Source organism: Astyanax mexicanus, chromosome 21 (assembly GCF_023375975.1).
Source record: "Astyanax mexicanus isolate ESR-SI-001 chromosome 21, AstMex3_surface, whole genome shotgun sequence".
Taxonomy (NCBI): domain Eukaryota; kingdom Metazoa; phylum Chordata; class Actinopteri; order Characiformes; family Acestrorhamphidae; genus Astyanax; species Astyanax mexicanus.
In genome coordinates, this window is record NC_064428.1 from 24,501,025 (window position 1) to 24,516,456 (window position 15,432).

At 38.5% G+C, this 15,432-nt stretch overlaps 1 protein-coding gene across 1 annotated transcript in view; it reads right to left on the bottom strand.

The window, feature by feature from the left end:
• sorcs3 (sortilin related VPS10 domain containing receptor 3) overlaps nt 1-15,432 on the bottom strand; it is a 469,314-nt gene that overhangs the window by 209,807 nt on the left and 244,075 nt on the right. The window lies entirely within an intron of this gene.

Sequence of the window (15,432 nt, forward strand, 5' to 3'; positions counted from 1 at the left end):
AATATACTCAAAACCTAGACGTCATTGCCAATATCCTACAAAAAAAATCATGGACAAATGAGAAATAAAGTAATTGAGATCTATCAGTCTGGAAAAGGTTATAAAGTAATTTCTAAAGATTTGGAACTCCAACAAACCACAGTGAGAGCCATTTTCTACAAATGAGGAAAATGCTGAACAGTGGTGAACCTTGCCAGGAGTGGCCCCAAGAGTGCAACGACCACTCATCCAAGAGGTCACAAAAGACCCCATAAAAACATCCAAAGAACTGCAGACCTCACTTTCCTCATTTATTGTAAGCATGTATGACTCAACCATAAGAAAGAGACTGCATGGCAGAGTGACTAACAAATGGAGTTATGATATAAAATTTTACAAATTCAAAATTCATTTCACATCATGATGATATTGCAATAATTTAAACATGTTACTCTTTATGTTGTAACAAGTACTATAAACTAGTGTTACCAAACTAGCCATTGCTGTAGAAAGAACCCAACACACACTAAACCAGCAGCTACACAACAACTATCCATCAGAAAATAGAAATAATAAGGAATCAGCTTTTTTTTTTCTTCACAGTATATTTAATTTATTACTTTTACTTTTGGAGTTTTGGAGTCTATGCAGGGAAAAACAAGTGAACCACAATATCTGAGACTGTTTATGTTGTACTTTATGTTTAATTTAATTAATTTACTGTGAATTTAATGGAATCATTTTTATACTATAGTTCAGTTACTATTTCAGAGATGTGGTTTCTGTTATAACAGTGACTGTATGTGATATGCATTCCTATTATAAGTTCCCTCTCTCGTTTTTTTTTTTTATTCCTCTTTGCATCATCCAGTATACCCCACTCTCATGTATTTCTCTCTTGGCTGCTGCCTTTACTTTCCTATTTATCTTCTTTCTTTTACTCAATCACCCCTCCCTCCCTCTCTCTCTACCTCTCTCTCTCTCTCTCCCTCTCTCTCTCACTCTCTCTCTCTTTCTCTGACTGGCGTAGGGGAATATTACGTGCTCGCATGCTGCTTCAACTCGACTGCGACATACGCCCGCGCTTTCACTTCTTGTGCCTCATATTCTCTCCCACAGCTTCTGTTTCTTCTTCTCACTTTCCCCTCGTCTAAACCTCAAACTGAGCGAGGAACTCCCTCCCTTAACTCTTATTTGCTGAGGCAAAAAGTGGTTATTTGTGTTTTTTTATTTGATTAGATTTGATTTTAGTAGGATTTTAGAGATTTAAGGAAGTAAAATTGTATATTACATACTACCAGGGGTGACCGACTGACATACAAACTGCTTCTCAGTTTCTCTGATTTTATTATTTATAGGTTTATGTTTGAGTAAAATGAACATTGTTGATTTATTCTATAAACTACGGAATTTCCAAAAAATAAAAATATTGTCATTTAGAGCATTTATTAGCAGAAAATGAGAAATGGCTGAAATAACAAAAAAGATGCAGAGGTTTCAGACCTCAAATAATGCAAAGAAAACAAGTTCATATTCATAAAGTTTTAGGAGATCAGAAATCCAACATATTTAGTGGAATAATCCTGTTTTTTAATCACAGTTTATGTTTTATGCATCTTGGCATTTGCTCCTCCACCAGGCTTACACACTGCTTTTGGATAACTTTATGCCTTCACTCCTGGTGCAAATTTCAAGCAGTTCAGCTTGGTTTGATAGCTTGTGATCATCCATCTTCCTCTTCAGTTTGGTAAAATCAAAGAAACTCATCATTTTAAGTTGTCTTTTTTTCCACAACTGTATAGTACAACTTAAAAGTCTGAAAACACCTTCATGTAATATTTGTCTTCATTTTTTTTATTGAGTCTCTTTTCTATGCTCCTATATAGATTAATGCTTATCTCAGTTAAAAGTCTGGGCAAAATAGTTTTTTTGTGTGCATTGTAGAGGCATGTGTAGCAGTCAAAGAGCGTTCACTAAGAGGTATACTCCTCAAAACAATGCCCTGCACCCCCAAATTAACTTTGATTAACAATATTATTTTGATCATTTTTAGTTCAATTTCACTAATCACATCCAGGTCTGCTTAATGCCAGACCTGTAGTATCAGGAAATCACTTATTAATGAATAAAAACACTCTGCCAACATGAAGTAGGATCAAATATTTCCAAAAAGCAACACACTTGTATTTACTGATCCGAAAGAATTCTAAAGCAGATGATAAAACAAAATCATTAATCCAAATCTATCAGTCTGAAAAAGGTCACAAAGTCATTTCTAAAGCTTTGGAACTCCAGAGAACCACAGTGAGAGCTATTATTATTCACAAATGGAGAAAACATGGAACACTTGTGAACCTGGAGTGACCGGCCGACCAAAATTACTCCAAAAGGGCATGGATTGCTCATCCAGGAGCTCACAAAAATAACCAAAAACAACATGTAAAGAACTGTAGGCCAGACCCTCCTCAAGTTAAGGTCGGTGTTAATGAATCATTAATAAGAAAGAGATTCTGTGAAAATGATATCCATGGAAGAGTTCCAAAAAATAAAACACTGTTGACCAAAAACAACACAAAGGCCCATCTCACATTTGCCAAAAAACATCTTGATGATCCCCAGGACTTTGGGCAAATAGTCTGTTGGCTGATGAGGCAAAGTGGAACTTTTTGAAAGGTATGTGTCCCGTTACATCTATAGAAAAACTAACACATCATTTCAGAAAAATAACATCATACTGGATGTAAAACATGGTGGTGGTAGCGTGATTGACTGTAGCTGCTTTGCTGCTTCAGGATCTGGACAACTTGCTGTAATAGTTGGAATCAGGAATTCTGCTCTTCAACAGACAATCCTGAAGGAGAATGTCCACCCATCAGTTTCTGACCTTAAGCTCAAGCGTGTTTGGGTTCTGCAGCAGGACAACGACCTGAAGCACACCAGCAAGTCCACCTCAGAATGGCTTAAAAAGACAAAATTAAGGTTTTGATTGGCCTAGGCAAAGTCATGCTCAAAAACCCTCCAATGTGATGGCATTAAAACAATAATGTAAAGAGGAGTGGACTATGATTTAATTATTTTTTTCCCTCAATAAAAGAGGTTATCATTTAAAAACAGTGCATTACAGAGAGAAAACAGCATTCTTATATTTTTCATCACTGGGAAATAATTCAGATTTTAAAGGGTTCATGATAATGAAACCAATCAATGAAATCACTTCAAAATGATTCCAGTGCATCCAACAATAAAGACAACATTGTAAATCTTTTGTACACCAATAGAATCTGCAGCTCTAACTTTCTTCATACCTGATGACTTTTCTATACACAACACATCATGACTTCTCAATAAGAACCATCATTTTACAAGTCAAAGTCAAATAAGACTAAGGCCACATCTTCCTGAACGTATCCCTGGTGAGACAAGGCTAATATGGTCCTGCACCAAAGAGGCATTTAGATGTCCACTCCGCTACTCATTAGACATAAGCGCAGTGTGTATGCAGATCACCATTGCTATGCTGAGAGCACTATCTTCCCCATGTTATTTACTCGGTGTTAAAAAGGCCAAACCACCACGCGTGGCCGCTCTTGTAAGCGAACGATTCCAATTTGTCAGGGGAACTACACTGCGTTAATAATTCATATCCTCCCCGCGAGTAAGTTAAAAGTAAGAAAATGGGCAGTGCGGAAACATGCGGCGAGACCCGGGATCAGAAACATGAATAATGGAGGGCTTTAAAGATGCTTTTAGTCGGCGTGAACCTATAATTAGTTCATATTTATCTGTCAAATGCATTTTGCATCAAATTATTTGTCTTAATTCTAAAGAAATTGCTGGATTGTTGCTCCAGGGCTTCCCAAAATGCGACCTGGAGGCCGGAGTTTGCTTGAAAGGACTGCTAATTCGGTCCAAAAATGTGTTATATGGGATTGCAGTATTTAAATAGGTCCCACTTCATAATAAGGGTCTACTGTAATAATAACTGTGTATTTGCACATTAATAATCACGTACTAATGCATATGCAACGTATTCTACACACACTTTTACATTGTGTGAAAACTCACACAATGTGACATGTGCAATTACATTTGCTCAAAATGCACTACTGCAAAAGTAGTTACACTGTTATAACATGACTGTTAATGTGTAACTACACGGTTATTGAAGACACTTTTTAAAAGGTGAGACACATTTTTGCCTGTTGAATGTTTGCAACTGTTCCATTTATACCTAATAAAACTGTGACATTGGTTTGCTGCAGTAGTATATTAATGCAATTAAGTTCTAAAAAGTTTAATGTTTTGTCATGTCGCTAAGAATATTGATATTGGGGTAACACTTCACATTAAGTGTTGACTAACTAACATGAATTAATGCATTAGTTACTATGAATAAGACATAAGGACATAAGCATTATCAATGCTTAGGTAATGTTAGTTAAACACGAAACTACAGCATTAATTAATGTTACTTTATGTTACACGTTACAAGTAAATCATTTGTTAAGATGAACAATAAATCATATAGTTTATTATCATATACTTTACTTATGTTAGATAAACAAGTAATAACTGCATCAGTTAATCTTCCTGTCATTTGCTTGTGTACTGCAGTTATGCATACGGTAAACGTTAAATATTTATATTTAAGTAAATATTAGCCTGGATATGGCTTCATTTCATCATATATATATAGAATTAAATATTAGTTATAAATATATTTGTCTGTAATAACACTTATGCAATGGAATCCAGTTACTTTTTTTTTTACTGATGTCAGTTAACTAATATGATATTATATATTTGACATTTTTACTTCTATTGGAAATACATCTCTACATGGATTAGAATTATATAAATTCCTAAAATATATATATATATTTTATGTGTGTGTGTGTGAGTGTTTATTTACTGTATGCATAGCTGCAGCATATAAGCAAGTGACCAGAAGAGCAGTTGTTACTTGTTTATCGAACATTAGTTAACATTATTCATGAAGTGTATGATTTATTGTTCTTCTTAACAAATGCTTTAATTCTAACGTTATCTAACGTTAATGTGAAAGTAACATTAATTAATGCTGTAGTTCTGTGTTTAATTAACATTACCTAAGCACTGTTGATGTGGTACCTCATGTCTTATTCATGGTAACTAATGCATTGATTGATGTTAGTTAGTCAACACTTAATGTAAAGTTTTACCAATATTGGATAGATTGTAATACTCTTTTAGGACCATATCGCCCACCCTTAATACCACTATAAGGGTTTTACCTTGTTCAGAACCATATGTCCAAGCCTAGAGCCATCCCTATCCTCTACTCTTAAGAGCCTACGGGCTTTTTCTCTTGCAGAACATTTTCATTCTGGAAGCCAAAGGATCTTCTTGGCTCATTTACTGGAGTGTAATTTTGTAGTTTGCCCTTACTTGAGCTGCCCCTACCTCACTTCAAACCATGGCCATTCATAAAATAAAAAAGCGGTCTAAAATAAGACCTCGCCTATTTCCCTTTACTTTATTCTTCACCACCCGCACCACCCCCAGCCCCCCCCCCCCCCTCCCGCAAGCTCCTCAACTTTTTCTATCAATCTTCTTTTTTTTTTTCTTCTACTCTCCAGTACGGATTCTGGGTGAAATTACAATGCGATCTTTTTCCATTCTCGAGAGCCTTATGAGATGGCCGCAATGATCACACGGCACAATCAGAAGCGGAGAAGAAAAGTTACTTCCTTGGAATATTAAAGGCGGAAAAAAGATGAGCGGAAGGCAATCTGAAAAGAAAGATCCGAGCCGATCCAATGAGGACGCATAAGCGCTCGGCGTATAGACTCTCCCTATGGACACAATCAAATTTGCTTTCATGCCTCGTCTGAGGGACGTTCGCTCGGCGGATGGAGCGAAAATTTGCACTTTTTCACTTAGCGCTCGGGGCTGTGTCACCCTGTCAGTTGCCTCAAGACTCGCACAAGTTCATTCTAATGTCTTATTATCCGTTTCCATTAGCGTCCTTTTTACCCAGCTTCTTTTACACAGTGGCTTGGGAATACTTAAGATAATGCCTTTCCGCGTGTCGCAGTGTTCTCCGCAACGGTCCGTTTAATTATCTTATTCCACCCTTTATTTTATTTTGTTCTTTTTTTGCGCATCGTCGCTGACTGTAGAGAGATCAGCGTAAATTAGCAGGGAATAATGGCACGTCTCCAGCGGCACAGCTCAGCCAGCCCAGAGCAAGGGTGACTGGCTGCATCTGGTCACTTTGTGTACATAGAACCGGCCTCCGCCGAGACCCGAAAAAGCCATTAAAACTCAGGCGGGATGAATCGTGTTTGCTTTTGACTGCTGACAAAAACATTCCCGAATAATAATAGAATTTAAAAGCAGGCCAACATTGACCACATCCCCTGAAACTTTAATACCCCACGCTAAAGAATGCGCCGCTATAATTTAGTTGTCAGGAAACACTATTAATCCTTAGAAGCCTGGAGTTCTTACAGTACTGTAGGAACGCAACAGTCCAGCGCAATGCACTGTTCAATACTGGGCTGTTGATTGAAGTGTGTGTTTTCCTAATACACTGTAGGCCCGGATAAGTCGAATTTAACCGGTTACCTTAAAAAAGTTAAGTAATGGTTAATGAAAACTTAAGTTAGCATAACTTAGAACATAAAGTTATTACAACTAAAGGGGAAGTTAATTCAGCTTTTTATTTTTGTTATACTGTAAGACCGGTTAAGTTGCGTTTACTTAACTTTTTTTAAGGGAGCCGGTTTGCTTAATTTATTTTTATAATGGGGAATAAAAACTTGAGTTAGCATAAATTAAAACATCAAGTTTTACAACTAAATGGGAAGTTGATTTATTTCTAAGGTAGCCCAGGGGGAATCACTACACACTGATGGTGAGTGTTAGTCAGAAACTGTTGGACACACCCAGTATGCAATTAGATTGTGACAGAAGCCAATGGAAAAGAAGATGCCAATGGCAACAGGCTAAACTCTTCTTTCTGTTTGAATGTATATGTGCTCAGAAATGTTCAGCTGACTCAAAATAGTTTAGTAATGTTTAGAAATATCCAATTTTATGTAATACAGACTTAAATCATTTGAGTTTAAACAACTTATGGGTTAACAGTGTACTTTCATGCCTAAAATGAATAGGAAAAGGTTATTATTCCTCATTTTTGCGAATACTCATGAAATGTTTAGTATGTATGTAAATAAACGGACGCGCTTTAATTTAATCAAGTTTTCAAGAGAGAAATATGTGTGTTGATCAACATCCAGCCCTCGTTTGACTTTAAAAGAAAGTCTTTTTTTCTGTTTACTTAGCTTAGCTTTGCTTAACTTAATTAGCTACTACTGCTAAATAAAAAGTTCCCTATAGTGTCTCTTAAAATGTGCCTTATAATCAGGTGCGCCCTATGTATTAAAAAAATACACCAGAATATAGAGGTCTATTGTATAGTGCGCCTTATAATACAAATACAGCATTTAATTCTTGTTCTGCTGAGTAAGTGAACTTGTGTACACAGCTACAGTTAATTAAGCAATAATACACTCAAGGTTCGTGCTATAACATATATTAACATAATATTGGCACTGCTGTGCTATTAGTGGCTGATAATGTGTGTAATAATGGGTATTTTCGTATCACTTGGCTTACTTATTTATTTGTGTGGATCGCAACTTTGCCTGAGCGCCTATTGGTTTGTATTTGGCTTGTAAGCACTGCATCATTGCTAGGTTACCTGTATATGGTGGAGTACTGCAGGGAGAGCTTCAGTTACAGTGCATTACCGGCCGATAAAGACACTCATAAAACGCCTCTCAGCCAATCACATTGCAGGGTGGGTACAATAACTGTGGTATAATTTGTAGGTTGCAGACATCTAGCAGACATCCGGCATTTTGCTATGTCTGTGGCCAATTTATAAAGACGAGAGCAAAAAGGTAAGTTTACTTTTCACTTAAACATGCAGTTGAATGTCATTTGAGCATCTATGAGGCATCTATGAGGCAATGGACCATCCGAATTTGCAAACTGCAATGTATATTTTGTTTTGACCAGCTACGATTTCTAAGGATGAAACAGGCATCAGCATGTGTACCCTCATCCAATCGCTTGCCAAGATCCAACCGGAAATAAACAAAACCTGGCAGGTCCTGCAAAGCTCTCAGCCAGGTTGAGGTTCTAATGACAATGGAGGCGCTCAAAAGCCACCAGCCAGGCAGCAGCCAGCCAGGAACGCTCGCCAGTGGAGGCGAGCCATTACATTTTATCAGTCCCCCGCAATGTGTTCCCCTTTTCTCTTTCAGGCTAACAAAGGCGGAATGTGTCATTCCATCCAGTTCCATTCTGCGCCGAGAGGTCCACGGGGAAGGCGGGCATTGTTGTAATTTCATGTTTTTACACCTGCTACTGTGTTCAGATGAGATCAGGAGAATCGTGTTTGGGAACCCAAGTGGGGGGTGCTGGGGTTGGGGTGCTGAGAATGAAAGGAGGGGAAAAGGGCTATTGTTCGGAGATTTGAAATTCCTATAAAACGCCAATACCCAAAGCAGTGGTCACGTTTTCGCCCCCATTCCATTTCCTCATCCCGGGAAAACATGGCAGGAGATTTCTGGGATGGTTTCTCATGCATCTTTGAAGCAACAAGCGAGGGAACATAGAGTACAGGCCAAAAGTTTGGACACACCTTCTCTTTTTCAATGCGTTTTCCTTATTTTCATGACTATTTACATTGTAGATTCTCACTGAAGGCATCAAAACTATGAATGAACACATGTGGAGTTACAGTATGTACTTAACAAAAAATATATATATATTCTAGTTTCTTCAAAATAGCCACTCTTTGCTTTGATTACTGCTTTGCACACTCTTGGCATCATTCTCTCAATGAGCTTCAAGAACTCTTAAAAGAGTTCCCAGAGGTGTTTAGCACCTGTTGGCCCCTTTGCCTTCTTCACTCTGTGGTCCAGCTCACGCCAAACCATCTGGATTGGGTTCAGGTCAGGTGACTGTGGAGACCAGGTCATTTTTTGTTAAGTACATAAAACTCCACATGTGTTCATTCATAGTTTTGATGCCTTCAGTGAGAATCTACAATGTAAATATTCATGAAAAAAAAGAAAACGCATTGAAAAAGAAAAGGTGTGTCCAAACTTTTGGCCTATACTGTAAGTGTAAAACTCTCTAATAATGTGATGGCAAAGAAAAATGGACTAGAAATGTGCATTAAGGTAATATTGTACTGTCAATTTGCCTGTAATGAAGACCAAAAATGATCTGACATCATAGGAAATTGCAATCAAGTGTAAGAGATGACGGTATCACTTTATTTGGATTCTCTATTATAGATGCCTCATAGATGCTCAACTAACATTAAACCAATGTTCAACTGCATGTCTTTTAAATGCAACTGAACTCTAAATTGAAAGTAAATGACTGTCTGTTGAATCTAACCCAAGACCTAACTCTAACCCAATCTCTAATCTTAACATTTTAGGGTTAGGTTTAGGGTTTGAGTTAAGGTTTAGATTTAGGTTTGGGTTAGGGTGTTTAGGGTTAGATTTAAGATTTAGATTAATGTTAGGGTTAGGTTTTAGGGTTGATGGATCCAGATCCATTTATGGCTGCGGTTAGATTTAGGATTAGGTTCAGAGTTAGATTTAAGGTTTAAATTGGGTCTTAAGTTAGGATTAGGTTTTAGAGTTGATTCGGTTGGGGTTAGATTTAAAGTTTAGATTAAGGTTTGGGTTAGGTTTAGGGTTTGAGTTAAGGTTTAGATTAAGGTTTGGTTTAGGGTTGAGTTTTAGGGTTGATTTATGGTTCAGGTTAAGGTTAGGGTTAGATTTAAAGTTTAGATTAAGGTTTGGGGTAGGTTTAGGATTTAAGGTTTATTTATGGTTGAAGTTAGGCTTAGGGTTAGGTTTAGAGTTAGATTTAAGGTTTAGATCCAGGTTAGGGTTAGGTTTCAGGGTTGATTTATGATTGAGGTTGATTTGTGGTTGAGGTTAGTTTTAGGTTAAGGGTTAGATTTAGGGTTAGATTTACAGTTTAGATTAGGGTTTGGGCTAGGCTTAGGATTTATGGTTTATCATTCAACCTGGTCATGTCTACCAAGACTTTTTGTAGGATGGCAGTGAATTCCTTTTAGTAATGAATGCCACATTTTTTTTTGGTGGAGATGCAGATTGATTAGTCTACTTTTGTTCCTGGTTATTTTTATCTTATATTTATCTTAAATAGCATTGCACTCCTTTTGCAAAAACGTCCTTGCAACTGTTTGAAACAAGACCTTTTTAATCACCTTTGCAACCCCTTTTGAAGAGCTTTAGGAAAATCTGGTAACATTTGGTTGATTGGGAAACATTAAAACTATATAATCCACCACTCACCATCAGCCCTAAAGATGAGTGTAGTCAATATAAAACCCAGCAATGCTTCATTTTGGTCAGAACGTGCTGGTTCAGTATTCAAAAGAACCAAAATAAAAATGAGTCACTGGTTGTGTGCATGGGGACGCTGTGGGGAAGCAGCCAATGTATGGCCTTGTTCCATAGAACCCCATGAATTTTGACGCCGGGGCCATCTTTGTGTCAACACAATGGGGCTTTTTTTCTCCCCACTGAATCGATTTGCAGAATTGGAAAGGGCGAAAAAAGGAGAGAGAGAGAGAGAGAGAGAGAGAGAGAGAGACATTGGCCAGAAATGCAGGAATCGCATTTAGGACAGTTTGTCAGTAGAAGCCGGGGATGTGTAACGGCACGCTGGCCCCAACTCTGGGGACAGAACACAGCGCAGGACTTCAAAGAGAACCATCGAGAAACCTGTCTCTCCAGATCACCTTCGCTAGATCCCTCATCCGCCCACAAAACAATAGAGGAACAGGCCTCAGAAGCCGGCTTCTGTTGTGTAACCTCAAACAAGACAGATGCTGAGATGCAGATGTAAGGAAGGGAAATGGAATGAAAGCATATGGCATAGCTGCAGACCAGCGTTTACCATGGTAAAGCATGTAACTGATAGTTACATGGTGATAACTGGCAACCCAGAGACTAGCCTGACTAGCAAAACTAGTGTAAGAAAATGTGAAAAAGAAGAAAAGAATTAGCACTGCTGTTTGAAATCCGAGTATCATTGGCTCTTTTGATATTCAATTGAAAAACCAAAATTGAAAAATTAAAAAGCTATTTTTTTATTAATATAATACCAAAAAAACAAAAAAATGCCTTGTATTTTGTGTGTTTTTTTATTTATTTATTTGATTATTCAAACAAAAATCGCAAATAAAAAAAAAAAACGGACCAGGAGCCGAACTTAATTTTAATTTTAAACTTGACCCATTTGTATGAGGCTGAAGTTGGCTTCTTATTCACTAGCATCTTATTCAGAAGTCCGTTCCACCCTAAATGCTCACTGCAGATTTTAACAGTGAAAAGTCGCATTTGAATCACAACGCTATGCAAACTCTGTGGTCTGAATAAAAAAAAAAAAACACAGAAAAACAAAGCTTAAATTAGACTTGAATAGAGTATAGATAAAATTTGTCAAAGATTTTTGTAACTTTTGTAACTTTGTAAGTTTTCATTGTCCAAAATCCCATTTTCTTGTGGACAAAAAAACAGAAACAGACAAAAAAAAAAAAAAACAGAAAAATAATTTCATTTGGCCTTTTTGGTTAAAATTTGTTGGTTTCTTTCTAAGATTAGCCCTTTAGTTCGTTAAAAGACAAGGTGAAAATGTAACAAACAAATGACAAGATCAGATTTTTTTTACGTCACTATTTTACTTTCTATTTTTTATTGTAAAGAATCAACTTCTATGCATTTTTCCCCTAGAAAAAAAATGTCCTTCTGAAATACATTTATACATCGAACAAACCTTAACATTAGGATTCAGTTTTAGGGTTAGAGTAAACACATAACATCGAGTTCAGATGAGTTAGCAAAACTAGCCACAGGCTAAGCGCTTGAAGGAAGGATAAAGTTTCCTAAAGATAAAAGCAGAAGAAAGGAAAGAGCCTCTAAATCCCTGCTGGCATGTTAGTTTTGTTTATTGACAGTGTCGCCCCCGCAAGGGTTTAGTGACGGAGAGGTGAAGAAATGTAGGCATAAAAAAAAGAGAAAAGGAAAGACAGAGCAGGTTCATGTGAAGTCATGGTAGGCTAAGCTACATGAGGGAGTGCTGGAGCCCTTCTGTTCTCTGCTTACAGAACCCTGAGGCGAGAGCGGGCAGCAGAGGTCCTGGACGAGGTCTCTGAGCGAATCAGAATGCAGGTTGAATGAAGACGGTAAAATGGCCTGCACACGTTTACGAGCGGCACGCGCCGGCGGCCCCGGCTCCCGAGGCCGAGGGGGACGGCCAGGGCAGGAGGACTGTGGAGCTTCCAGTGTAATATATTATGCCTTTTGTACCGGCTGGAGCCACAGGGAGCAGCGCGGGGTAATCGGACTCAGAGCTGTCGACCGTGACACAAATCAAATGCCTGGATGTGATCCTCGCCTGGATAGAGGACTACAGCTGGGAGAGTGTGAGAAAGAGAGGTAGAGCAGAGAGGGAAAAGTGCAGAATAGTGATGGGCCAATCCACATTTTCACATTTCTACAAGTTCTGTTCCAATACAGATACCTATAAACTGTTTATCACTCTCTTTGCAAAGTATTGCCAACTCTGTCTGTTTTAAACCAAACAATTTCCTCCTTTTCCCTACCTTTCTTATTCTTCCCATTTTCTTCCCAATTATGCTCTCTCAGGGCTCCGGTAGCTGATGACAAGCGGCACGAATAGGATTCGAACCAGAGATCTCCTGATCATGATCTTTTTTTTTCTTAGTTGTGTTAGCTCTCTCTGGTTTTTGACATTTTTTTTACTTTTGTCCTGGTTTTGTTTTTATCTTTACCTCATGGTCAGACACTCTGTGTAAAAGGGTATTCTGATTCATAGCTGATGTGCAATTACTTAACCTGTACTACGGTTGTGGTGTGAGTGGTGTGAGAAAGAGTAGAGTGAGAAAGAGAGATAGAACAGGGAGGGACAAGTGCAGAAGCTAGTTGTCTTTCTAGTTTTTCTCTCGCTCTGGTTATTGACTCTGTCCTGTTTTTGTTTTAATTTTTTCCCTCATGCTCAGATACTTCTCGTCTTCAGAATACTTTAGCATTTTTAAAATGGTATTTTGGTTCAAAACTGGTGTTGGCACATAGTGAATAGTGATGGGCCAAATCCATTTTTCCACAAGTTCCGTACAGATACACTGATAGATTGTTTCTGCCACTGTCTTTGCAAAGTATTGCCAACCTACACTGTCTGTTGAAAAACAGATTTTTCTCTGCATTTTTTCTCTTAATGCAGTAGTAGTGTATTGGACCGCGACCCTGATGACACGGGTTCAATCCTGCGTGAGGAGCGGTGTGTTTATTTATGTATATTTCCTTTCTTCTCGGGTTTACCTGCTTTGAGATCAACTGTTCTGCAATTGGGTTCAACAACCCTCTGGGCTGGAGAGCTACTAGTCTGTCATCTGTTCATTATCCAAAATAGAATTTTTTTTTTTGCGACCCGCCACACAATGGCTTGGAACATATCTGGCAATTAAACTTAATTGCCGACCCCTGTCATAGAGGCATGTTTTGCAATCAATGATCTCTCACCAAGAGGTGCACTACCCAAAAGTATGTCAGCATCCACTGCCCTGCCTTATTCCTAATATTCCTTTTACTAGACTAGGCAATGAGTATTTCATGGACTTGCTTTCTGTTCTCGGGAAAAGGCATTGCTACCAGAGCTGGATTTTTTTTTTTTTGTGATGGTTATAAAGAATCCACCGTGCCATGATGGCACTACATCATCATGAGGTAAGAGAGATAGGGAGAGATAGATAAAAAAAGAGAGAGAGAGAGAGAGAGAGAGAAAGAGAGAGAGAGAGAAAGCAAGAGCAAGGACACTTTTGTGACCAATGGCATCAAGTATAACTTTTAATAATCGCAGCTGCCATCAGCACAGCTTATCTCAGCAAGGACAGAAGCGCTCTACAAGCTGTCAGCGCGTTTATCGCCGCTATATACACCCCTATGGAGAGCGCGTACGCGTCGAGGCGAGCGTGCGCCCACACTTAATTTCACAGTGGTACACACCAAAAGATAAACACAAGCACAAGCTTACACACACACTTTAGATCTGACGCACACGCACGGACGCCGCACCGATACACACACACAGACACACGCATGCAATCTGATGAATGCACGTGCACACGAGCAGCGATGTCAGACGCACAGGCCGAGGCCTCGGGCGCATCTCTAATAACCGAGCTCAGTGAAGCACACGCGCAAATGATTTGGGAGAATTGCCACATTAAGAGCAGAGGGTGGGAATCTGCAGGTGTTTGTAAAGCACTGAACGACTGTATTGCATTTCAAAAACAACCTCAGATATCTGCCATTATCTGGGTCTGGTGAAGAATACTGGGAATACTGGTGTCAGTGTCACTCATCATCATATCAAAACCTCTACCGTATTATCTTTTCTACCATGAAGATGTTCACAGATAAACAGGACAAGCCTGAAGAATGCTTAATACATTAATTACATAGAATTTGTTATTCGACTTAACAATGGACTACCCAAATTAATGCATTAGAGCAGGGGTCACTAATAGGCGGACCGCGGTCCAGGTCCGGACCCAGACGTTGTCCAATCCGGACCCAAACTGATAAACCTCTGAGAAGGATTTAATTCTGACCGTGTTCATTTAAAGTGGCGGAACGTTTATTGTCTTTATGGTTTACGTGCTTTTTTTCAGCGCAGTGAACTTACAGACCAATCACGTGTGCTGTAAGATCACCAAACGCTCTCCTCTGCCAATCAGATCTGTGCAGATGCAAGAGCGCACGGAGCCACACAGGCGAAGCAGGCGGTGAGAAGTGGGAGAATAAAGTGAGAAAAGCTAATACAGATGGTGCGCACCAGAAAAAAAAAAAAAAACATTAAAATACGTCAGTTATAAAACATATTAACAGTAATGTAACCGAGCTGTGTTACTTGGAGGAATTAAAGAGAAACAACCGAGACAAGATATTCCAAATATTCCACTTTACTCCACTCCGCTCTCTTTGCTCCCAAAACAACCCTATCTCAACACTAAGGCAACCCCCAGGGGACAAAAAGCATTGACAACCCCCCCATCAGTTCTACCCACAACATAATAAAGTATGCTACAGTAATAATATTAAATTAAATAAAACTGCTGTTTTTTGAAAAAGCTGATATTTTGGCCAAGTTCCGCAAACATTTCTCCATATATTATACGATTTACCATTCATGTAATTATTATTATGACAGGCAGGCATAAATCTAATATAAATAAACTAAAATAGAATAAATATATCATTTTGAAACAAAGTGAACATACAGATTCCCATTATTAGACTCGATATGTTAAATTATTGAGGGTGT